This window comes from Prinia subflava, chromosome 25 (genome assembly GCF_021018805.1).
Source record: "Prinia subflava isolate CZ2003 ecotype Zambia chromosome 25, Cam_Psub_1.2, whole genome shotgun sequence".
NCBI lineage: Eukaryota > Metazoa > Chordata > Aves > Passeriformes > Cisticolidae > Prinia > Prinia subflava.
The window spans coordinates 663,892-688,230 of NC_086271.1; the positions used below are offsets into that span (position 1 = coordinate 663,892).

The 24,339-nt window shown below is 45.3% G+C and overlaps 1 protein-coding gene across 2 annotated transcripts in view; it reads right to left on the reverse strand.

The window, feature by feature from the left end:
• Positions 1-22,580, reverse strand: part of GJA8 (gap junction protein alpha 8) — a 31,498-nt gene extending 8,918 nt beyond the window's left edge. Inside the window, exons 1-5 of one of the 2 annotated variants that reach the window (XM_063419355.1) lie at positions 21,894-22,580; positions 20,988-21,081; positions 7,313-7,394; positions 4,292-4,493; positions 3,305-3,470 (exon numbers count right to left, since the gene is read on the reverse strand). The gene's annotated coding sequence lies outside the window, so the exon portion shown is untranslated. Of the gene's footprint in view, positions 1-3,304; positions 3,471-4,291; positions 4,494-7,312; positions 7,395-7,515; positions 8,404-20,987; positions 21,082-21,893 lie in introns of those variants that run through there. The other variant, XM_063419356.1, reaches the window with a different exon arrangement.
• Between the last annotated feature and the right edge of the window lie 1,759 nt (positions 22,581-24,339).

Consider the following 24,339-nt stretch of genomic DNA (forward strand, 5'->3'; position numbering starts at 1 on the left):
GGGTCAAACAGATCTCAAATCTGCGCCCATCTTGCACCTAAACAAACCTGAATTCTCTCTAGGTTGCAAATGTCAATTCCACTTTAGCAATCACTCTGTTAGGTAAGAACAGCAATTACACCACCATTACTGTGTTAGTGATGCTGTATAAGCTTAACAACTACTACTTAGATTCATTTTGCTATGTAGAATATGTTATATGCAGTGTAATTATTTGGTGCTGTTGGGGCTATTTTTTGCATCCCCTTCTGAAGTCGGTTGCCACACTGACAGTAACCAACCTAGGGAAGACACCAAGGTCTCTGACTGGGACCTAAAATACTATTTGCTGTCTCTAAAATGTCAGTGCCACTGTCTCAGGCTAACACAGAGCTGGGAGTCAGCTGCAGATATACTATTGGAAAGCTGAGGCAGTTGTCCATTTTCAAGTAATGCAAGTCAAATATTACATCTGTCATTACTTTTGCATGATAAGAAATGATTCCTGGGTCAGGGCTTTATTCTGCATATCCTGAACTTCCCACTATATAATTTCAGGCAAGGGGAAATCTATGAATGAGGAGAATAGAGATGAAAGTTGTTTTGTATGCGTTGATTTAACACATCACAGCAGTCTGAAGTCTCTGAGGAATGCAGAATATTACAGTGGCCCAGAAAGACCGACTTGTAGAGCATGACAAGTGAAACAGAGAATATTATTCATAAAATAGCTGTTCACAGGGATCTAGAAGTTCATCTCTTAGATACTACCCCCATCTATAGTTCCCTAAGAGCAGATACATGCACATGCACTGGGAAAAGGAAGGTACAGTCAACAGCATGAAAATCTGAGTGTCTAAACTTCCCTCCTGCTGCAGATACCACTGGGATATATTTGTAATGCCATATGTTATGACACACCAACGCGTACCAGTCTGTTTCAACTACTCTGTGTACGTAGTCACACATAGACAAACACGCAAAATATTGAGAATTCTATGGCTCAGGGGAATTTCACAAATTTTCAATTTAAAAAAAAAAAAAAAAAAAGCTTATAATGGCAATGGCATTTTGCTAAAGCAAGATGGACTCATATTCCTTGCCTTCAAACCTCACAATATTTTTACCCCGGACACCCATGTTAGGAAATGAAGAACAGAACACAGTTCCTTCAGCTTGCACAAACACCTTGCATACATAAGCGGCAAACACATAATTTAATCACCGAGGAAAATTGCTACTTTCTCAGTCATTAAAGTCGTGTAAAGAAGTGTGTTAATGTCAGCGCTTACATTAACAAGTCTAGCAGAAGATTATGCTGTTTACATACATTATCTAAACTGATTTAAACATCCTCTTTCTGCTAATTCACAGAGCAAAGTACACCCGACAGTTCCCATTCACGTGCAGCTCTGTAAAGAACATGACTACACAGTACAAGCCTCATTGTCCCCCAGGCACCTCGGTTAACTCCATCCCTTTCTTTCCCTGTGAGTCACACTGATATCTACGCCACCATTTGAGCACTTCCACTGCAGCGAGCAAGAGCCACACTCTAGGTGTGATTAACCTTATCACATGAGAAGGGAAAATGTTTCCTGTCTAACTCCATCACACGTCTTGCTCGCAGCTTCCTACATTTGGCTAAGCCCTCCCTGAGATCACTTCCAACTGGCCACGTTCTTCACAACTCTGCCATGCCCATCCCCTCTGTTTGCTGCAAGTGGAAAAGTTTGAGGTTGCTCAGTTGGTTCAACTGCAAGCAACGATATTGGGTGGAGGGATGATGAGTGGCACAACCAGTTCGAAAATGTCTGGGATTCCACCTGCAAGCAGTCAGCCACTCCAGCCTCAAAAAAAGGGGTAAGCGAGGTATTTTTCCCTGAAATTGCCTGTCAGGAGGAAGAGCAGGACTCTGCCTAAGCCCACTCAGAGCCAACAGAGTTGTGTCCTGAACTCTCCCGGGCTGGCCGCAGACCCCCACCCTGCGCTCCCAGACGCCGCAACCTGCGCGCGCTACCGGCGAAAGAGCCTGAACAGGTTAAGGGTGTTGAGCAAGCAACTTGCCGCTGTGAGAGGCTCCACCGAAGAAATGTGTCCCCCTCCTCTCTTGGCACTCTGCAGGGAAGAGTGAACTTTTGTCTCTCTTCTTCCCTACCCTAAAAGCCCCAATCTTGTCGCACGACTGAGCAGATATGACTGAATTGGCTCTGATGGTGGGTTTTAGTTGCCCTGCAATATTTAAGCTCCGAGCCAGACGGCTTTATGAAGTGAGTGACAGTCAGTGACGTGGGGAACAATAGGGAGAAAAAAAAAATAGAGAGAGAGAGGCAGAGACACAGAGAGGAGAGTCCACTGAACATGAAAAAGCAGAGGGGGGAGAGGAACAGGCGGCAGGCAGTGAAAACCTAATACATGTATAAATGGGAGTTTGCTCAGTTAGCAGGGACCAAAGCATCTCTGCAATTCCACTGTGGTTCAGCACAGCTCTGTGTGTGTCCACACTTGTGGGTGTTGTGGTGCAGCAGGTGAAAAGTGAACGCCAACATCTCTGATAATGGCAGCATGAATTGAATTAATTTGTTACCCCACACCCAGCTCTGACAGACAAGGTGCGTTACTGATTTTTAGGCAGATACTGAAGTACTGGTTTTATATTTGGTCTGCTATTTAACATATTTTACCTGCAAAAAGCAGCAGAATGGGAAAACAAGATTATCAGTCAATAGTAAAGCTGAGGAAGACCAATTTTACCACCTCACTTCTCAGTGTCTTAGCTCTGCTTAGTTTTTCCTCCAAATGCATCTTGCATGTGCACATGCATCAAGAATGTCTAAACCAAACTGTTTTGTTAAGGAGCATAGCTGAATTCCAGCAGCCCAGCACACAGGAATGCTACCCTAGGCACACTCATCTACCACCAGCCACCTGCAAAAATGCTGGGGAGGCCACAGAAGAGAGGAATCACAGGCTCAGTAATGTATCCACAAATACAACTAAATGCCCTGAGAGTTTTAATTAAAAGTCAAAGGCTGTAACCTTACTCTGAGGTATGGTTTTTGTAGTCTTTCTGGAGGCATTGCTCAGAATGTGCTCTTGGTGCTCAGCTCTGAAGAAAAAGAGGATTACTGGAAGCAAGATTTGCTAAGCAGTGATACAGATGCCAAGCTCATAAAGTGATGAAGCAGCAAGTAGCTCTCCTCTCTCTTTATGCAAACTCAACACTGAATTTAATATCCCAGAATGGCACTGGGAGACACTCTGTCTCCAGAAATGCTGGCATTTGAATGGGATATTAAAACACGAGGGCCACAAAATTTTGTACCTTCAAACCAACAGTTTCAGGCCACTCTTCTGTGTTTCTGGGCACTTGTGTCCATGTAAGTTCAGAGCTTCATTTCACACAGCTTTTAGGCTGATTTGCAGAGCCCCAAGGTCCAAAGCACAACTGGAGGCAGAGATGATGTTTCTCAAACCGGATTTCAAAAGAGCTAAAGCGTAAATGAGAGATGGAAAAGAATCATATTTTGCAAGAAGAACCAGTCTGGAGACACAAAAGAAAAATCACCCTCAGTGCATGTAGTTGGACTGAAAGTCCTATTTTGAACACCTTAAGAAATCACTCTGTTAAACAGGGAAGCAGTAGCAGAATATTTTTCAGCCATGCTACATAAAGGCATGGGAACAGCCTTCCTGGAGAGAGGACATACAGTGGAGAATTCACAAGTCCCAAGAACATGAAGTGAATAAGGAAAGGCATGGTTGGACCAATGAGAGGAGTAAGGACAGTGAGGAGGAGGAAGGAACGCCTTTGTTGTTTTGTTTTGCTATACACTACTGAGATAAACTAGTATCAATACAGGAGTGAGTGATCATCACTGCCACTCTCAACCCCTCTCTGGGAAGCACTAAGAGAGGGAGAACTAAACAGTACCACCAGCATCCATCACTTTTAGAGAGTGCCTGGATGCTGGTGCATCACAGAGGGCAGGTGGTTCAGGTGTTAAACTGCCCATTCCCTTTCAGACCAAATCTGTCTTTTTGGAAAAGTCAGCTCCAGCTGAATGTGCACATGCCTTTCTAGGCCTTTTCTCTCTAATACCATGAGCCAACCCCCAAATCTGGTATGTAACTACACGGCTGTAGTCCATCTCTAAATTACATCCAGCTACTGTCAGAGACCTTTTCCACTAACCTTCTATCTGCCTTTTGCTAACACTATGCAAATATCCAACGTTGTCTGACAAGTTGCAGAACAGCTTGCAATATGCAGAAATTATGTTCAAGTCTGTGATTTTTGAGTCTGTGTTACCTTCGTCCAAACGATCAGGCTGACTTTCTTTGGTATCACAGAGTGCAGAGTCTTTAGCATGGGGCACATCAGTTTGCAGGACATTTCTGGTTTGTGGAAAAGCACAGAGTCCCTTCATCTGGAGGCTTTTTACAAAGGCACCACTGAGCTCTGGGTCAGGTTCTCCAGCTCACTGGGGCCTCCTCCCTCTGAAGAAAAGGGTCTGAATGAAAAGGAAGATGGGCAGTGAGGAATCCTTCTTATACTGGGGCTATGCAGGGAAGTTGAGATGGGAATGAAGAGGAGAAGGCAGAGCATGAGAAGAGCAAGAAGGAAACTTGATTCTCTTAGGCATCAGGGTAGTGTTGGAACTCAGGGCTCCCTTTGTAGCATGAAAGCAGTGGCTGTGAAAGAAAGGAGTAGAGACCATAAAAGCAAAGGTCGAGAAGACTGGACCTCACATGCAGCATGTGACAATCACTGAGTCTGCAAAAGAATTGCAGCACTGACAGTGCCAGACTGAGAAGGGCAAATACTTCCAGCCTGTGTAGCTGGCTTGGTATTTATGCTCTCATTAATTTATGCTCTCTCTACAGCAACCTGTAGATGTGCTGAATACTTTCATCCCCAAAAACCTCTGCCAAAAATAGTAGCAGCTAGTGAAAGTAACACTGCACTGTTAACTCACAGTGGCTTTTCCTTGCCTTTGGGATTTTTCTTGCTTTCAAAGAATCATGGGCATCTCCTGCACTTTTAAAATACTATTTTCTTTTGAAGGAAGTTTTGCTTCATTGCTGACTTCTCAACCTTTAGCTGCTTTGAGGCTGGTGACTGAGCTTCTGTCCCTGGCACCACTGAGTCTGCGAAGTCTCCACTGCAACTCAGCCTTTTGCTCAGAGACTACGAGGTCACTTGGGGAATGTGGGATTTTTTATTCCAAACGGATTTCCAACACAGACATGATGTCAGGACAAGGCAGGGCCATGCTATTGAGCAGCTCTGTTCATGCATGATAGCAGATTGTGCAATTATATAGCGCACAACCCTGGATAACGATACCCCTCCCTCAAACAAAGTTATCTTCTGGGGATCTGCTTAGCTGGGAAGTGGCACACGCTTCCTGTTCTTCTGCTGAACACACAGACCTCTCACTCGTGGCTGAGGCTGAACACTGGGCACATTCAGCCTCCCTGCAAGAAGCCGGGACCTTCACCAAGGCGCTCTCCTCTGCCAGACACTCACCCAGCTCTCTAGTAACACGTGTCCTTGTCCATCCCAGAGCCAAAGGGATCCATCCTCTGATCACCAGGATCAGTCTCCCAGATTTTATCATCTCTCTGCCACCTACCGGTCTCAGAATCTCATCTAAGTGTAGCCAGCCCAGGACAATTCTTTAAGCAGACCTTACCATGTCCCTGCGAGCCTGGCAAATGTCACTGCCTGCACTTTTAGGGCCAGGCTCCCAGATTTTTCCAGGAGTCTCTCCAGGCACTGGTGGATGTGAATTGCTGGGGGATATATTTTGTTAGGGAGCTGCAAGCAAACCATAAAGAAAAGAGAGGGAGGAAGATATAAAGCAGCAAGGAGGAAGAAAATTGGGGAAATATGTAACAGAAGGGCAGGAATACAGAAGAGGTGAAGACAGGGCTGGGTTGTGCTGAGCCTCAAGCAGAGGATGAATACTAATGGGAAACATGTTTTTAATTTAAGGGATGGAACCAAAGTAGACAATTAATAAAGATAAGCAGGGCAAAAGTGGAATGTCTTTCAATATCTGTTAAATGCAGTTCTTCTGTGAAAATTACTGTTCTAGGAGGACCTGGGGAATTACAGGCCAGTCAGCCTAACTGTGATACCTAGAGAGATACTGGAACCAATTATGAAACAATCAATTTATAAGCAGCTAAAGGACAATATGCTGATAAGAAACAACCAGCAGGGAATTTTGAAGAACAAATCATGTCAAACCAAGCTAATTTCCTTCTTTGACTAACAGGCCTGGCAGGTGAGGAGGAAACAGTGGGTGTAAAATACTTTGACTTCAGTAGACTCTTAGAAAATATCTAGATTACAGGCTCCCAGGGCAGCATGCAAAGTCACTGTGCAGAAGGGTACAAAGGTTGAAGTACCATAATCAAGGGTAATTACCAGGGCTTCACTTTTCCAGCTGGGAGAATTGTGTCCCTGAAGTTCTGCCTCCAGGGCTGCTCAGTATTTCCTTGAGTGCCTTGGACAACAGACTAGAGGACAAAACCAAGAGGATGACAGCTGGGCTGGGGGTCAGCAGTCCCTCCTGAAGGCAGGGGGCTGAAGTGATTGGAATTTGAGAGGAATGTGAGACACTGGGGAGCTGGGCTGCCTCTGCAGAGGTGACTGCACCAAGGTCCAGCTCAGGAAAGGTGGCTGCACAGATACCAGGTGTGCTGCTCCAAAATAAATTGTGACCAGTCCAGCAGAGAGAGCTGGGGTGGGACCCAACGTGTGTCTGTTCAGGGAGATCCCCACAGACAAGGCCAAATCTCATTCTGAGGTGCTTTAATGAGGATTTTGTGTATAAGGCAATGGAAGCAATTATTTTGTGCATTTTCTTGATACTGCTGAGCTCCCAGCAGGAACAGTGTGTCCACTCCCAGGCACTACATTTTACAGGAGATGCAGACAAGCTGGAGAAAGTCCAAAACAGAACAGCAAAATGATAAGAGTGGTGAAAAAAAGCATGACTTATAAGGAATGGATAAAATAATTGGGTTTGTTTTCTCTAGGAAAAGAACAACAGGAGGGGAGGCATGATAACAGTCTTCCAGCACATAAACATTTGTTATAATGGGTGGAGAGACTAAACAGTTGTCCCCTACATTCACCAAAAGTAGAAGAGGAAATAATCAGCTTAATTTGCAATAAAAATGATATAGTTAAGCATTAGAGAAACACTTTGCAATGGCAAGAGTAGCAAAGCACGGCAGCACACTGCTTGGGGAGGCTGTAGAATCACAGGAGGTTTTTATGAAGAGGTAAACAAACATCTGTTAAGGATGATCTTACCTCATAAGCAGAAAAACAAGCAGGGGGAGAGGGAGGTTTTCTGAGCCCTTTGGCTCCATGGTTTTTGGGTGGGGCCAAAGACCTGGAAAAATCTCAGAGAAATATTTTCAGTTAAAAAAAAACCACAACAAAAAAAATAGGCTCTTGCCACAAGTTCTGAAAACCCAGCCTAGGTTATCTACAGTACCTAGTGCCATGCTGACCTGGGGGACACCAGCTGAGGGATGGAAGCAGGCTGGCTATGCCTGGAATTGCACGAGAGTTAATGATCTCCTCTGGAGTGGGGCTAATTAGCCGGGGCAGAGCGAAGCACGGCGGTGCTGCCCTGCTTCCCACCGCTCACCCCAGCTTCCCCCACGCTGCCCTGCGAGGAGGGCTGGCCCCAGGGCACCTCCAGGAGAGTCACCCGCGTGTTCTGCGCCTCCAGCGATGCCTCTGAACGTGCTGCAGATGCAGAGCTGTTTGCTCCCCATAACCCCATTTGAACCGATTCGCTCTGTTTCCTGGCCCAGCCCGGCGCGGGCCTTTGCCGGGGTGCTGGTTTGACCCGCGGGCGCAGGAAGGAGGGGCCCGCACCTCGTCCCGGTGCGGTGGTGGAGCAGCACCGGCGGAGCTGCAGCAGCAGCAGCAGCGGAGCTCTCGCAGCCCGGGCCGCTAGCGGGCAGTGCGCTCCCACCCGTGCGCCCGCAGCCGGGGATGCTGCGGTGACAAACGCCTTCTCCCGGCTGCACCCCGCCTCTCCCGGCACTCCCTTCTTAAGCTGCTTCTGCAGATACAAAACTGAGCACGGCAAACGCGGGGAAGGCGTGGTGATGCTGTAATGACTTGTTCTGGGTAGGATTTTTTGCAGTACTGTTTACAGATGGAGTTAAACTGACGTGAGGATCGTTTCGATGTCTCTAATTTTACCTACAGACTCAGTGTATACTTTGTTGCCAAAGCACCTTTTTTACTAGTAAAATCTTTATTTTCACCTGAACCTGCACCCCTTTTCCAGCAAATACTTCTCAGGTATACCAGCTGACCTGCATGAATTTCCCTTTAACAATAACATGGTTAATAATAGAAGCTTCACTAAATGTATATCAATAGTAAAAATTCATTAAAAGTACAAAGAACTAGAAAGGCAAAAAAGATGAATTCTCACGTGTCAAAGGTGGGTGCTGTGCTACTGCAGCAGCAGCACCAGGGCCAGGAAGAGAAGAGTACTGCTTTAGACACATGATTTCATGGATCAGCATAATTTCACTCAAAACCTGGCCAGACTATTTCTAGAAGCACAGACCTTTACAAGAGTGTGTTGGTTAGAAATTCTACGTTCTTAGAGCATCTGCAGTGGCATTTCTGAAGAGTGACACTGGGACAGGGCCCAGAGCACATAGGCAAATTGTTAAACATGCTTTGTGCTGCCATCACACACAAAATGCCTTTTCCTAGGTCCCCAGATAACCTCCTCTTACCTGTCCCTTTCTCTGCCTCTTGCCTAAAATTTTCCCCTTGGTCACAGAGGTGGAGCACATCACTGAGAAGACATAAAAATACAGGCATGCTGAATACTTAAGTGGCCCATGGACTCAAATTTCTCCCAGCATAAATTCAAGGTTATGGCCCTTCCACCAGCGCTGAGATCCTCAGGAGAGGAGCAGAGGAACTGCTATCAGGAGCTGTGGGGTATCAGGCCAGTCAGGGAACATGTTGCTTACAGCCAGTCTGGGCTATGTGAAGTGGATCCAGGGAAAGCAGTGACAAGTACCTGATAATACTTCTGGTAATAATTAATTGCTCCAGGCCTGCCAGTAAAAGAGGAGCTAATAATATCTCCCAGCCTCTTAAGGGGAATCTCCATATGTTTGTTTTATCAAGACTTTCTGTACAATCTCTTAACATTCCCAAGCACGAGGAGCTAGAAGGGACAAAGCTTCTGAAAGATGGGAACAAGTCTGTATGGCCAGAAGCATCCCGTGTTACCTCACTGTCCATGGGGTTTTTTGCTTTCCAGTTTTGGATGGGGGCTCCTTCTCTACTCCTTTCTCCCTCCTTCTGGGCTCTTCTCACACCACCAAGGCCTGCCTTGCTGAGTGGTAGGCTCAGGGCTCTCAGGAACGTTGTCACCACCCACTCTCCACCTTTATCTCCCTGCCTTCATTTCCACACCACGGAATGACCCAGTGGAGGTGCACTCTGCATGCAAGGTGTGAAGGTGGCCCAGGAAAGATCCCCAGCAGGCCAGGGCAGGGATGGGGATGGCAAAGCAGGCCATTATCTCTTCTTCCCATCCCAAAAGATGTGCATACCTGCTGTGCACTTTGGCTGACCTCAGCTTCCCTTTTCCCACAACAGAGCGTGTTCCCAGCCTCTCTGGGGAGGACATCCGTGGGGATGGTTCCTGTTTCCCTGCCCTTTCAGTCTTCCTGAGCCTGATATGATTGTTTCTTTGGGCACAGTGTAAAAGATGCCAGCAAGGAACGGAAGGCTCTCATGCCTCAGCAATTCATTAAGAAGTAAAGGAGGTTATTGAACTTGGAAGCTGTTGAGCCAGTCATTCTCTTTTCCTGATCAAGAAGACAACCTGTCCATAGATACATCATTGGTCCAGAGGTGTTCAGCATTCACTGAGACAATTTGGCTTTAAACTCATAAACAGCCAGATGGAAGGAGTCAAGGATTATCTGTGTACAGACCTGCCAGAAAATATAGGTGGGAGAGCCAAAGGGCTTATCCAGTTTGGAGAGGACTGGAGAGGTTTTTTTCTTCAGTATTTCCAGCAAACTTCAGTCCCTTGCAGCCCTGTTACTGCTCAGTGAATATGATATTCTTAGGAAGAAAATGGTTTAAAGCATATCAGGATCCTTTTAAAAGAAGCATTAAGGCTCTCTGAGGGTCCCATCCTGTGTGAAACCTGGCAGAAATTTCAGGAGCTACTTCTAAATCCCACCTTGGCAACTGCTGAATGCTCTCCCACACGCCCTGTGCTATGAGACTCCATTCTTGCCTGATTGATAAATGCCATCCCAGTGAATGCAGCTATCACAGGTAGTTCCTCAGCAAAATACAGGCATGTTTTTTAGTGGGCTGTGTCTCTCCAGTGCCCAAAGCTCTGAAGCAAGGACATGAGGTCTAATATTTCTGTTTGCCCCCCTGCTTTGGCCCAGGGTGCAGAAGGTTTGGTGGGTTTCTACTCCCCCTGAGCAGTGCTGAGTTTATGCAGCTGCAGCCCTGACTCTGCCTTTCAAAGCTTGCCCTCCTTTACAGGAACACAATACAGAAGTCAAGTCCATTCCAGTACATCCTCTTTAGCTGCATACAGTTGTGGCATTCCTTTACAGTTTATATTCATCAAGGCTTTGCCTGCCCAGGGGACTACAGCTGTAAGACACTGCAATAAATGCTGGCATGGTTTGTAAGACCATATTAAAATCAATAGGCATAGCCCTAAGACAGAGTGAGTGGAGCAAAAATAGAAGTACTTGCTAGCTTGTTTGTGACTTTGAATCACAATTTCCTACTTACCAGTATTCAATATTTGTGAGTTGGTGCTCTGGTAACAGGATTGATGATTTGGATGGATAACCAAGAAACACCAGAATATGGCAGCACTGGTTACTCAAGCACTCACCAAAGAAAAATCTTGAGTTATTGCTTAGCTTAATGCATGGTGATGTTGCTGAGTCAATAAACAGCCCTGGGGATTCTTAAATGTTCTTAACAGCTTCCTCATTTGGCGGACTTTAAATCCAAATGGAACAAAACTTGTATTTCCCTTATCAGGATGGGTGAAGTGATGGCAGGAATGAGAGGCTGGTAGCAAGTTCTCTGATCCCCAGCTCGCTGCACTCTTATATGAAAGCAGAAGAAAGTCCAAACTGGCAATGCAATGCTTTAAAAGATATGTTGCTTTAAAAAGCCCCATCTCCCAGCCCTGAAGAGAATTCTGAGCTAAATAAACACAAAGTATATAAATACAAAAATATAAATAATCACTAGCAACTGCTTAAAAATCATTTACGAGGCACCAAAAATACACAATTCACCAGTAAAGAAAGAATAGTGCAACTGAAAAAACACAACCTGATGTAAAACTGAAACGAGGCAGCTTTAAGTAAGTGAAGTATAACACATATAACAAATAGTATGACAGAAGCTGAATATCAATTAGAAGATAAGAGTTATAAAAAATATGATGGAGGTGAAAGGGGGAAAAAAAGACTGACAAAGGCATTTTTTTAAAAAGTAAATTAAGACCAGAATGAGTCTGACTCATAGTATTGATCTGTTATCAGATGGAAATCTTAGACTATTCAATAACAATGCAGAGAACAACAAAAGAAATCAATAAATACTCCTATCCTACTGCTGAGAGGAAAGAAAGTAGTTGATGAAGACCTTGTTAATGACATGTCTATTCTGGTAGTATCTCAGAGGAGTTAAAATCAGGCATTTTAAATCACCATGGCCAGGTACCTTGCACTGAAAATTTCTAACTTTCTTTAGTTTGGGAGATTTTTCATAGGCTGCATACATAATTCCATGATTATGTTGATCTGTACTTCTTGGTGCAATGCGTAAGTCCTGGAGGAGAAGAAGAAATCTCATAGTCTGGCATTTTGTAAAGACTATGTAGAAGGGCATAATTATTTTATAATTATCTCATAATTACTCACAGGTAACTAGACCTGTGACAGGATCTCCAACCTGAACTAAATAATGAAGTGGCTAACAAAGAACACAGGGAATAAAAAGAGGGAAATACAACTAGGGGCAACCAACACAAGTTTATAGAAAAATTCAGCCCCACTGAACTGTGTTCCTACTTTTCTCTGAGGAAATTGCATCGTACAATTGTTAAATATAACAAAGCTGGTACAATATACTTGAGATCCTGGAAGGCAGTTTCCCTTCTATCATGTGGCACTATGATTAAAGAACTTGCTTGGCATAAAAATAAGATAGCAGTCATTAAACAGACTATAAATGACCTATCAGACTGGTTCCAAAACACAATTGAGAACTAGAAGTGACTGGGGGTTTTTTATAATATGTTTATGCCAAGATCCTGGAGGCTGTTTGGCATCAGGATATTTTTAGTCAATAACCTGGAAGAAAACATCAAACACTTTACAAAAGTCACCAAGTTCTGGAGGGGGGTGGATCATGAAAAAGGGGACTGCTGATCTAGAGCAGCTCAGAGGGTTGGACTAACACAGACTGGGTCAGTTCCTGCCCTCCTGCAGGGAGACCAGCTGTAGCTCTGCTGTGGGGAACTTTGCCCCAGGAAGCAGTGACATCCTGTAGGGCTCTGAGCTCAGGGGAGCTGAGGAGCTGCATATGAACTCCCACTGCACCTCTTAGGGTGACACGTAGAGGCAAGGTGGATACACCCCAGTCCTGCCTGGATTATCCTCCAATTTTTGTGGAAGCCTGCTGCTGTCAAAAGCTCCTGTTATGTGTTTTCCATGACCACTAAATCATTAAATTAGAAAGAGTGCTTATTTTCTGGTTCAAAAGCCAACTTATTTAATGACTACCTACCATCTTGAATGAAGAAGTTGTCAAGAAGTGTCTTCTTACCTTGTACTGATCACATGAGATTGCAGATCTGCACGTGGGCTGCTGGTATGTAATTTTAAGGGCTCAGATCTGTTCATCTCCAGTCCACCTCCCAAAAATAATTTATGATTTGTGAGGTAGCCCAGAAAGTGGTGTGAGTAGTCACAAATGGTGAAATGCTGCATTATCCTGAGGATTCTCACACAGCATGAGGGTTCCAGCAAACTCCTGTTTGGTACTGCACCATTTCAACTCCATTGAAGTACAAACACCAGTCCTGGAGAGCTGTTGATGAACCCACAAAGACTTCTGAACAACCTGGAGACAGACACTCACATGAACAAGTGTCCTGCATCTCCCTGATGCCAAAGACCAGTCAATGACAAATCTCAGATGTCAAAGGCTGGAACCACTGCATTTTTCTGCAAACTAGTCCAGTGCTGTTGCATTCTTTGGATGTCAAAGCACGGAAAACAAGGATGTCTTCGAAACATCAGTCCTAAGGAAACCAAAGTCTGCCAAAGAATTCAAGGAAAGGTTCTTTGTTTAAGGAAAGGATGCCTGAGCTTGTCTGGGCAGAAAGGTCTCATTCATGGAACAACAGAAAAAAATAAACAATACAGGGTTTCTCCTAGTGTGGGGAAAAGGGCAGGCTGAGGCTGGGACTTCTAGAGGCAGCATTTAATCTACAGTGTGTCCTTGGAGAGAAGATAGAGCTTCTGTAGACTGCCATGAAAGGAGATCTGTGAAACTGCCAAGAGATTCTGATGATCCAGGCCCAACTCCCCCTTTTAGCCAAGGTATTTAACAGTGACAAAAGTAAAGATTGTCGGCAAGACCACTCATCCCTGACCCATGGAAACCACTGCCATAGGCTGGGCCTGAGCCCTGAAGGACTGCATTTATTTATCGAAGAGGTTTCAACAGTTGTGTGTTTGCTACAGAGAGGGGAATGGGCTTCTTGGGAAGGACTTTCATCCAGGCAGGAAAGTCCCCATGCAGCAGGGACTGAGCGTTCTTAATGACTCATTAACTCGGCTGTTTTGCACAGCAATAAACCCTGGATAAGGAAAGAGCCAAGGGCTCTGGTTGCCAGAGAGGGGTGGGGTAGAGCTGAAGTCCCTGCTTCAGGTCCTGACAAAACCTTTCACCTTTACTCCTCACAACCAGATCTCCACCTCGGTAGCATAAGTCATCCACGAGCACAGCCAGTTCTGGTACCACCGGAAACAAAGCCACGGAACGGGGCCGTGGCAAATTTCAGGCAAGAGCCATCAAGGCCAAAAGCTGTAAGGCCTGGAGAAAGTCTCCTGGGGCCCCCTGTGCGAGCACAGCCGTCCTGACCATGTGCTGGCTTGCAGTGATAACATTGTGTGCCGGGGTTGGCACACAGTGCAGGTGAAGTCACAAGAGGAAAAAGCTTCCCACCCCGCACAGCCTCGGCAGTCACATCCACAGATCCTCGCACGCCCCACCCAGCCAGCCCTGCTGCCCGCAGGGACACGCTGCCCTGCCTGGCTTCCCTCTGCTGCCCTGGGCTAGGCTGGCTCACCACTGGCCATTGTGTTTCCCAGGAAGTTCTTTTACTGTTACAGCAAGGACCTGGCCATGCTGGCTGCGTGCAAAGGCTCCGAGCCTCTGCTGGCATCTCTTGATGCTGTCCCAGCCTGCACCTGCATCAACACCCATCCTGCTCCTTCTCATTTCTAATGGCACACTGCACCTCCGATTCTTCCACAGGCACAGACTTGGCCTCTGACAAAGTTTAAGTTTGTGGGGAACAAGGTAAGAAATAAAGCAAAACCTGGCATCACGGGAATACAGCTTTTCCACAAAAAAATCAAATAAAAATAAAGATGTTTGTTGAGGTAGCAGAAGGAAAAGCTCATTCTAGTTTGGCTAAGAAATACAAGACAGTAACAAGGTTTAAAGTTTGAAATGGATGACAGAGCCATAGATGATGGTATGTCAAAGGAATGCCTTGATTTGGCTAGAAGAGAATTGAAGAAGCACAATTGATAGATGACAATTAGTCATCACTGACCACTTCACTGGAATAACGAAGCTTTGTTTACTTTGGAATATCAGTGCAACATCAGCCAATAAAAAGGTGAACCAAACACTGGTGTTTGCACAGGACAGGGTGAAAAGGAGCAATGCCTGGGCTGAGAGGCCATGCCTTTGGCCCTTGCCATGAGGTCCCAGTTCTCAACCCCAGAGCTGCCAACAGCTGTGAGCCAACATCTGACTGCAGTGCCAGAAAGTGGCACGATCATCCAGACCCACATCTTCACAAACCTACGTCAGAAAACTTGGCAGAAATCCTTCCCATCTCTACAAGGGTCCGCTTTCTGACAAGAATCAAGCCACAACTTTAAAGCCTTGTGGGAAGGATCCTCCAAAAGCCTCACTGTTTTTCTAGTGGTTGATTACTGATTATGTTACAGTGCTTTTTCTCATATCATTTTTTGATGTGTTTTTGTTTTGGTTTTTTTATCCAGTTTCATATTCCTGTTTTGGGGTCTTCATGCCCCTCACTCTGCTAGGCCATAGGAAATTTGTTCTCCTTGTAGGTATGTCTAGACACTGAAAAAAGTTAGCCTTCAGCTTTCCCTTTTCACTCCACCTCTTCAGCCTCTTTTACTGGAAGGCACACTTCCAATTCTTTAACACCCTCAGGCATTGTCCCTGAAACCTCTTCCATCCAGGAATTACCAACAAAAGCACTAAACAGAGTACATGGGAAGTGACATGTTAGTGCTAAATCACACAGACACACACTCAGCCCTTCCTAGAACCATTCAGCTTGAGGTTATTTACTGAAATCCACGCAAGTTCCCGCAGCTACAACATCCTCCTGGAATCCTGTAGTCAGCCAGGGAGCTGCACCAGCCTCCACTCCTTCCCGAGACAAACTTGCCAACTGATAAATGTAGCCTGTATTCCTTATTCTTTGACATGTGACTTACAGCAGCTAATGTTATGCTTGGCCCCATCTTTCTGAGTCATCCAGACTATTGCAGTAATGTTTTTTTGGTTTGTGGCTGGGATTATTTTTCTTTGCAGATCACTGATTTTTGAGTCATTCCTACTGATCAGTTACTGTCTTACTGTCCTGCTCAGTAGCATGCAACCACAAATTACCAACTTTCCGATGTTCACTCCTCCTTACAACTACACATCTCCACCCATTTGGAGGAATGATGGGTTTCCTGTAAAGTCCTAACATCTGCATTGCAAAAAAACAGCAACAACAAACCTCTCTAGGAGCACTGCAGCAGCACCATCTATTCCTGGCTCAGCCTACCTCGTGTGATTTGATTCTAAGAGTTTTAAGTAAAGTCAACATTTGATGAGTGTTTCTGTAGAGCCTACCACAAACAGGCCCCTAATGAAGAGAGTTTTCCCCTCTCTGGTTGGGACAAAAACAAGCTTAAGCACACTCTAAGCTCCATCCTGTGCCAGAAAAGACAGTCTCAATGCACGCTGAAATATAGGATTTCCACAGGACTGGGCACTAGGAAGATGCATGACCTGCAACAGGGGAGCTGAAACAGGAGGTTAGACAGTCACAGTTTGCTTTATACTGTTGTAACCCCAAATCTCTTCTCACATCATCTTTTCGGTTGTTAAATACACAAATATGAGATTACATTCCCATGCCTGCTTGCCTCAGGGGCAGTATACAAATTACAAATACGCAAATGTATGGATTCCTTGACTTCCAAGGGATTTTTTAAGATTAACTACTTAACCCTTAGACCGACACTAGCTGGCTAATGAGTAAGTTGAGGCAACACCCTTGGCTGGTAGGATTCCCAATGGAAAATAAAAGGATTTTCATCCCAGGAAAAGGGCTCATGGACTTGGCGTCCTACTGTGCAGATTTCCCATCTGGGACAGGGTCACACAGTCTGTACCTACAGGAATACCTGAAGTTTCACATTTTACTACAGGATCACTGTACAATAGGTGTGAAATCCCATGGGTTTGCTCCGTGTAAACAAAGGGTCCAGGTGAAACAGATCATACCTGGTCAGGCATGTTTCCCCCCACTGTCATAGCTGGTGAGTGTGAGAACAACCTGCCTCCTAGAAGATTTTAGTTTAGTATAAGGGACACTTCTGTTCCTGCATGATCCAAGTGGTTTGCATTTTATTAACCTTCATTTCAGTCCCCTGCCTAGGACCAGGCAAAACAGAGCAATGCCTTACAAATAATTCCAAAGCACCAACACCCTGCATATCCTGCACCCCGAGGAATGGCTGTGGCCTGTGGTGACAGACCCATGGAGATTTTTAATGCCAAAAGCCTACGTGCCAAGAACAGCTTCAGAGACTCAAGCAGTAGCACCACTGTCTTCAAGTTAGCAAGAAGGGTAAGGATAAACAGCATCCATGACTACTGCATGTGGGACTTGCCCTGTGATCCACAAAGTAAAATACCAAATGCATTCCCTTGCTCATATCAACCTTCACATTACTTTGGGGAACACAGGCTTACTCAGAAATCTGATACAGAGGAGCCAGACCATGCTAGAGCCACAGCACCTCCCCCCACATGAATTCAGGATCATTATATAGGTGATAAATTCTACTCTCATTGAGAGAGCAGCAGGGCTAGGGGACTCATCTTTTGTGTGCTTGCCCCCACAGAGGCCCTTAGCCCAGCTAGCTGAAAAAATACAGTGTTTACGGAGTGTATTTAATGGCTGAACACTTCTCCATTATACAAAACAATGCTCATAGTTCTCCCACCTTTGCCTAATTATTTTCTTCCTCTTTCCTGCTTTCTTTTTGTTTTGACTCCTTTCTGTCTCTCTCTGCTTCTGCTCGATGGGACTTGGATTTCTTCTTTGCCCCATGACTCTGTCTTCAGTGCCATCTTCTTGGATGATCTACATCAGTAGCACTGGGCACTTCTGTCCTCACAAGTGATGGGCTTCATCCTCCCCACAAAAGCATTTCTCAGTAGTATTAGAACTGTTCAGAAAAGCAGACAGCTCCTGAGTACTCCTGTTAGATCCTTATTGTTTCATACAGGAAGAGCCTGTTTATAGCCTGGAGCTTGCAAGGAATTTGAAATGCCTTCTCCTTTCACTTGGAGGGCAAGCAGCTGAAGAGAGCAGGAATCCTGCCTCCCCTCACAAACATCTTGGCATCCCAGATATCAGCCTTACCTTTAGATACTGCAGCCCAGCAAATATGCTATCACATATCCCAGTGTTTACCCAGCCTATGCAATCTGATAGGCCACCTATATGGAAGGGGGTGATTAACATCTAAGAAAGGATGGGAGGTTACCTTCCACACAGCCAGGATATATTTTTGGAAGGGCAAGGCAAAGTCAGAAGGTCTTACTAGACTCTTTGATCATTGAAGTTTCTGGTTACCAAATAACCAGCAGTATCCTTTCCATAAATGCATCTATTCTTAGCTGCATGCATTCCCATCCCCACTTCTGCAATATTAGTGTCTACTCCTAAGATACATCTTTCCTCCCAGCTACCCCATCAGCCCCCAGCAGCTCCAGTAACCCATTCCCCAAGTGCTCTCTTTTTCCTGACTGAAAACACGCCATGCATCTTGCTTGCTGCACCCTCCTCCCACCTTCTACAACATCCCAATCACTTGACATGAGCAGCCAGCAGGACACTCTTTGGAAACATCCACTTCTAAGACCTCCATACAAAGAGAGTAAGAGAATCTACTTAATTCATGGATTTCTCATGGCTTCTCTCGTTCCCCTGACAGTTGTACAGCTGTTACATTCACATCTGCTGCTGCTAACAAGACTCGCTTTTAGCAAAGCACAGCAGGAGCTAAAAGAAACCTAATTCTGGCAACATTATAATACCAGAAATACTCCCTCACTTTCATTAACTTCATGCTCCACTTTTTATTTTCTCTGTTCCCTTTTTCTTCTCCTCCTCCTCCCTTTTTTTGCTGGCACGGTGAACTTTTTCACTGGCAAAGAGGAGCAGCTCAGCTGGTAGCTCACATCTCCTCACTGCTGCATGAAGAGTGAAGGGGGCTGGCACTGGGTGCCTCAGAAGAGCATCAGCAAATACCAGCACCCTTAGGGGATGCCACATCCGATATCCATGGAAAAACAGTTGCTGAGGACATGGTTTCATAAGGACATGGATATCTCACACGGATCTGTAGCACATGTATTCATCTGAAAATGGGACTCACCACCCGGCTGTCTTTCCTGCTCTGTGTACAAAATGGGGCTGGGGGGATGTCATAAAGCACTCAAGACAAAAAAAAAAAAAGATAAAATTATAGTAGGTCAGGCTGGTGGTAATGTGGCCCAGTAAGTCAGTAATTAAAAAGTTTCTCTAGAATGTGGGAAAAAAGAAGAAAATAATCAAGATCAACACTTTCTCCATTTGATCTCAAGTGTCTTGGACAAAAAGCTCTGCCCTTTGGGCTGGAGCACATTCTGGAATGAAATTCACTCAAATCTGAAGTGGGAGCTCCTTCAAATGCCAAAGAAAAACCTGTCCAAAATCTAGCCCTGACAGGGGGAGAGGCAGAGGGATCCCAGTGGACAGAAGCAACAATTGGATACCATCCTCAGGCTGTTACAAAATACAGGCTTTGAGGGCATTACTGACAGAAACCAGAGACAAGGTGGCATCAGCAGCACTGGGAGTCCAAGTACAGCTCTCAAAGGGCTAACAGTGGGTGCCAGGTGGCACACTGGCAACAAACACCTTAATATTCCCTTGCCTAACTCCTAGGTGGATAGACAATCAGTATTCGTGTCAAGGGGAATTAGTTATTCACTGTTTTCAAGGCGTGGTCTCAATCCTACCTTGTACGAACAGAGTAAAAAAAAACAAAAACAAAAACCAAAAAAAAAACCAAACAAACAAACAAAAAAAACCCAAACCAAAACAAAAAAACCAATCAACAATATTGAATTGCAGTATAACTAATTTTGAGGGCTTGGAAAAGAGGCATAGAGGAGCTTTTCAGTCAGACAGTATAGACAAAAAGTCAGGTTTCAGAGGCAAAAATGGTGAGATCTTATAGGTTCATATGCAAGACAGCTTAGATACAGTAAAAGGTGTGGGGATCTGAATGTCCCTGTCAGGAAGAGGAGTGGAAGTGCTGGGGGTGATGAAGAGTGGTGGCCTTGGGAAAAGGCCCAGGTTTCCCACACAGAGTTCCTGATGTTGGTGGGGGATGATGGAAGCCTGGAGAAATGGTGAGGCTTCAAAATGAAGAGATGCTAGTACAAGATGCTGGGCAGAAACAAAAGAAAGCAAAAGAGAAGAACACTTCAAAAGCACAGAAAAGATCAAAGTTGGTGAGAAAGAAGTAGGAGACTCCTAAAGGTGACTGGGCAACACTGCATATTCCTGTGAGAAGAGCTTTGGGACTATGATTTTGAAAATAAACTTTGAGGTGTCCCAGCAAGTATTGGAGAATAAGAACTTGGCAAATCTCATGTCAATACAGGGAATATGGAAGCAGTTTGTTCCGTTCTGCAAGTCTGCAGCATGTGGAAGTGATTACAGGGATGATTCAAAGAGCAGTGCTGTATAAGAGATCTGGGATAATAACATTCAATGAACAACACAGTGCAGAGCAGAGCTGTAGCCAAAGAAGAAAAAAATATGCCAAGAGCTGCTTAAACCTATTTTCTGAATAAGATGCAAAAGAAGAAGAACGAGTCAAATTGAAACCTTTCATTGATTTCACTGCAAGTTTCTGTTATTAACTATCATTCCTTTCTCTAAAAAAGTCCCTTGTTTCACCTTTAATCACTTAGAATATTTGGACCAGTAAAGGTGAAGTCAAAACTTCAACCATGGAAAGAAGGAAAGGACTTTGACCCCAGATTCTGTGGTAAAAACTTTAGAGGTTTTTCTCAGCAAGGAACTCTAGCATAATGGATTTTCTCTCCAGTTCAGGAAGAAGGACACTAAGCTTATGACCCTTTAAATTTTTTAACACAATAAAATTAAAATAAAAAATAAAGGAAAAGCACATCTAAATTTCACACTCAGAAGGAGAATTCCTCTTTCCAGCCAGTCAGGTTTCATTGTTCTCCTGCAGTGGCAAGATACTGTTCACCAGTTTGGCAGCAGTTACAGGTTTCACAAATTACATACCTGCTCAGTAGATGCTCAGGGTTTTATATTCAGGGGCCCTCAGCTCAAACCCATCAGGAGGGCTCTTCCAAGTGTATCACTGCAAGTTGCTCACCTGTAAAAAAAAAAAAAAATTAAAACTACTCTTCAAAATTGCTGTGGGCCCACAGGTAGGCCTAGAGGTAAGGCAGAAGTAACATGTGGGAAAATAATACCCTTTTTTAGTGATAACTAAGTTTTGTACCAGGATTACTTAGGTGCTTAATACCCCGAGAGAGAGAAATGCTATTACTGCAGAAGAAAAGAAAGAAAAGAAAGAAAAGAAAGAAAAGAAAGAAAAGAAAGAAAAGAAAGAAAAGAAAGAAAAGAAAGAAAAGAAAGAAAAGAAAGAAAAGAAAGAAAAGAAAGAAAAGAAAGAAAAGAAAGAAAAGAAAGAAAAGAAAGAAAAGAAAGAAAAGAAAGAAAAGAAAGAAAAGAAAGAAAAGAAAGAAAAGAAAGAAAAGAAAGAAAAGAAAGAAAAGAAAGAAAAGAAAGAAAAGAAAGAAAAGAAAGAAAAGAAAGAAAAGAAAGAAAAGAAAGAAAAGAAAGAAAAGAAAGAAAAGAAAGAAAAGAAAGAAAAGAAAGAAAAGAAAGAAAAGAAAGAAAAGAAAGAAAAGAAAGAAGACTAGGGAAAAAAAAACCAACCAACCCTGGGCATTCCTTCCCAACTCTATTGTTTGTAGCTCTGAGAGCTAACATCCTGCAATCACTTCACACGGCTTACACTTCCAACTCTGCTAGGTATGGGAAAGTCACATAGCAAGCCCAACTTTCACAAACCCCTATTCCGACCCAAAATTCACTTGCTGCCGTGCCAGTCCCATCGGATAGACCCTGGAGATCATGCCACCCTCGCCCTGTCCCAGGTTAGGAGAGTTCCTTTGTTACCTTGCTGTGCCCTGGAGCCCTGGGCTGGAGGCTGGCAGCTCAGGCTCCCATGCTGTGCAAGGTTTTCTGCAGGGCTGCTCGGCAGATCGCCCCGGCCGTGGCATTTTATCGGCGCCGCGAGGTGAGCACAGACACGATAAGGAAGCGCTAAAAGTCAACGAGGTGCCACTGACAAGGATTGAAGCTGGGCTCACGCTTCCCCACGGGCCACGTGTGTGCTGACACTGAGCAGCCCAGGCTCCTTCTCACCAGCTGCTGCCTTGCAAGGAGGCACCTTTCACCCTCTCCTCTCGGTACGCAGCCTCCTGTCCATCCCATCTCCACTGGAAGCTGTCACGACACCAGCCCTGCAGAACAAAACTTTTCTTACTAAATCCTCAGTGAGCATTTAGGAGATTTTTCATTGCTCAAACATGCCAATGGACATGTCCCCTGGTTGCTTCATGCCTCCCCAGGAGGAAAGATTTGCTGCCTGAAGTGACTTCTTTCCCAGGCAAGCACTCCCACATGCCTGGAGCAGAGCCCCCAGGAGCATGACTGGCATACACCCCACAGAGATTTGCCCCCTGCTCAGGCAAGCCCCAAGGCCTGGGAAACCTGCTGTGACTAACGGCTTGGTTAGGACTTAAGTCTTTCCCACCAGATTTGCAGGAGAAGGTGAACAAGCTCATGAGGAATTTATTTCTGTTGTGCACCCACAGTCCCTGAGCTGAGTCCCATAAAAGAAAAGGAGGTTTAAACAGATCACAGAGCAATATGTGCTGTCAGAGCAAAAACATCCTGGATGCATCCTTGGCATGGTGACCATTAACTCCACAAGGCAAGAGCAGAGGCAGCCCAACTGGCCACAGACTGACTGGAGTGTTTCAAAACAACATGAAATTCAGGAATCAGGACCCAAACATGTACCAAGGACACCCCTACTACGTGAGCTACCACAGGTGGGACTCAGTGGCTCAGTGGTTGCTCTAGAGAGCAACCACAGCCCTGCCACAGGCTTGAACGCCCAGCAAACCCCCACAGGCTCTGTAAGAAGCTAAAGAACTCCCCTGTATTCCCATGGGGCCAGTGTGGTTGGCTCAGCTCTTCCCTTTCCCAGCTGGTGCCAATGAAGCCCTTAAGAGCAGCCTCAGCACAGACACCCAGGCCTGGAAAGAAATGTTCAGTTCACCTCCAGGGAGTCCCCACCTGTGCAAGGCTGAGCTGCACTGAGCATTTAACCAGCCCAGCTGTGTGATCCTCCGACACCCTGAATTTACATTTACATAGAGAGAAGAGAGAGTCACTTTTTCTTAGTGTATACTTTTTGGAAAACACCTCCTGAGGTATCCATGCTTTCTCTTTCCTAGTTTTCATAAAGACACCATGGGCAAAAACAGTCTCTCCCTACTCCCTGAGATCCAATACAAAAACACATCTCACAGGCAGTAGCAGGACAGGCAGATCCTGCTGCTCACTCCCAGGACAGCAGGCATGTAGGGTTGAGGGGTGAGAGCTTGGTGTCGGGCCAGGCCAGCCCTCCCCATGCCATACCATGCTTGTGTTGGCAGGCACCACTTCCCGTGCTGTGAAAAACACATCCAAGGCTCCCAGGAGAGTTAAGCACTCAGGGATATCACTAAGGGGAGATGTTTCTTTCCCAGAAGAAACAGATTTCCTATGGGGGAACTCTGTCACACAGATGTGGATGCTGACCTGTTTATATTTGCACAGGAGGAAGAAGCTGTGGCAGCATCTGTAATGTGTATTGCTGTAGGGATATCTGTGAGCAACAATCAGAGACTACGTGCAGGAAAGGTCTTGCTCAATTATCTTGTAGATGCTATTTCAACTCAATTTGAAACAATTTCTCCATTGCCTGTAATTTCTATTTCTCTCTCCACCCCTACCCCTCTCTCTGGTTCCTGACAGGCATCTGCAGCTCCTCATTCCTCCATGCTATCAGTCCTCAAGCGTTTTAGTCGAGAGCCTGGCAAGCTCCTCATGGACTCCATGGATAGTGGCTGAAGGTCTGCTCCTAGCCCCAGACAGCAGCAGCAAGCTTGCCTGTCTGCAGGCTTCCCTCCAGCATTTTCAGAAGCACTTGCTTACCTTGTTTGAGCTCCAGAGAGTTCAGTTTGGGGTGAAGGGTAGGTCAGCTCTTATCTCACATCTGCACGCACAAATGTAACCCTTACCAGTTCCCCTTGCAGCTCCAACAGTTCCTGCCTGGTGGCACAGCCAGGACCACGCTCTCCCCCTCTCCTGAGCCCTTTCAGCGGGAGGCAAGCAGGACCAAAGATGTCCTAGGGACCCCCCAGCCCTGAAGAAAATCCTGAAGGTCTCCGAGCTTTCTCCTCCACAGCCTTTAGCACAGGTGGAGGAGCAGAGCCACAGTGTTCCCTGTCCCACTCCAGGCTGGTGAGAGGAGGTCTGGGGTGATGCTCAGGGATGACAGGAGCTGAAC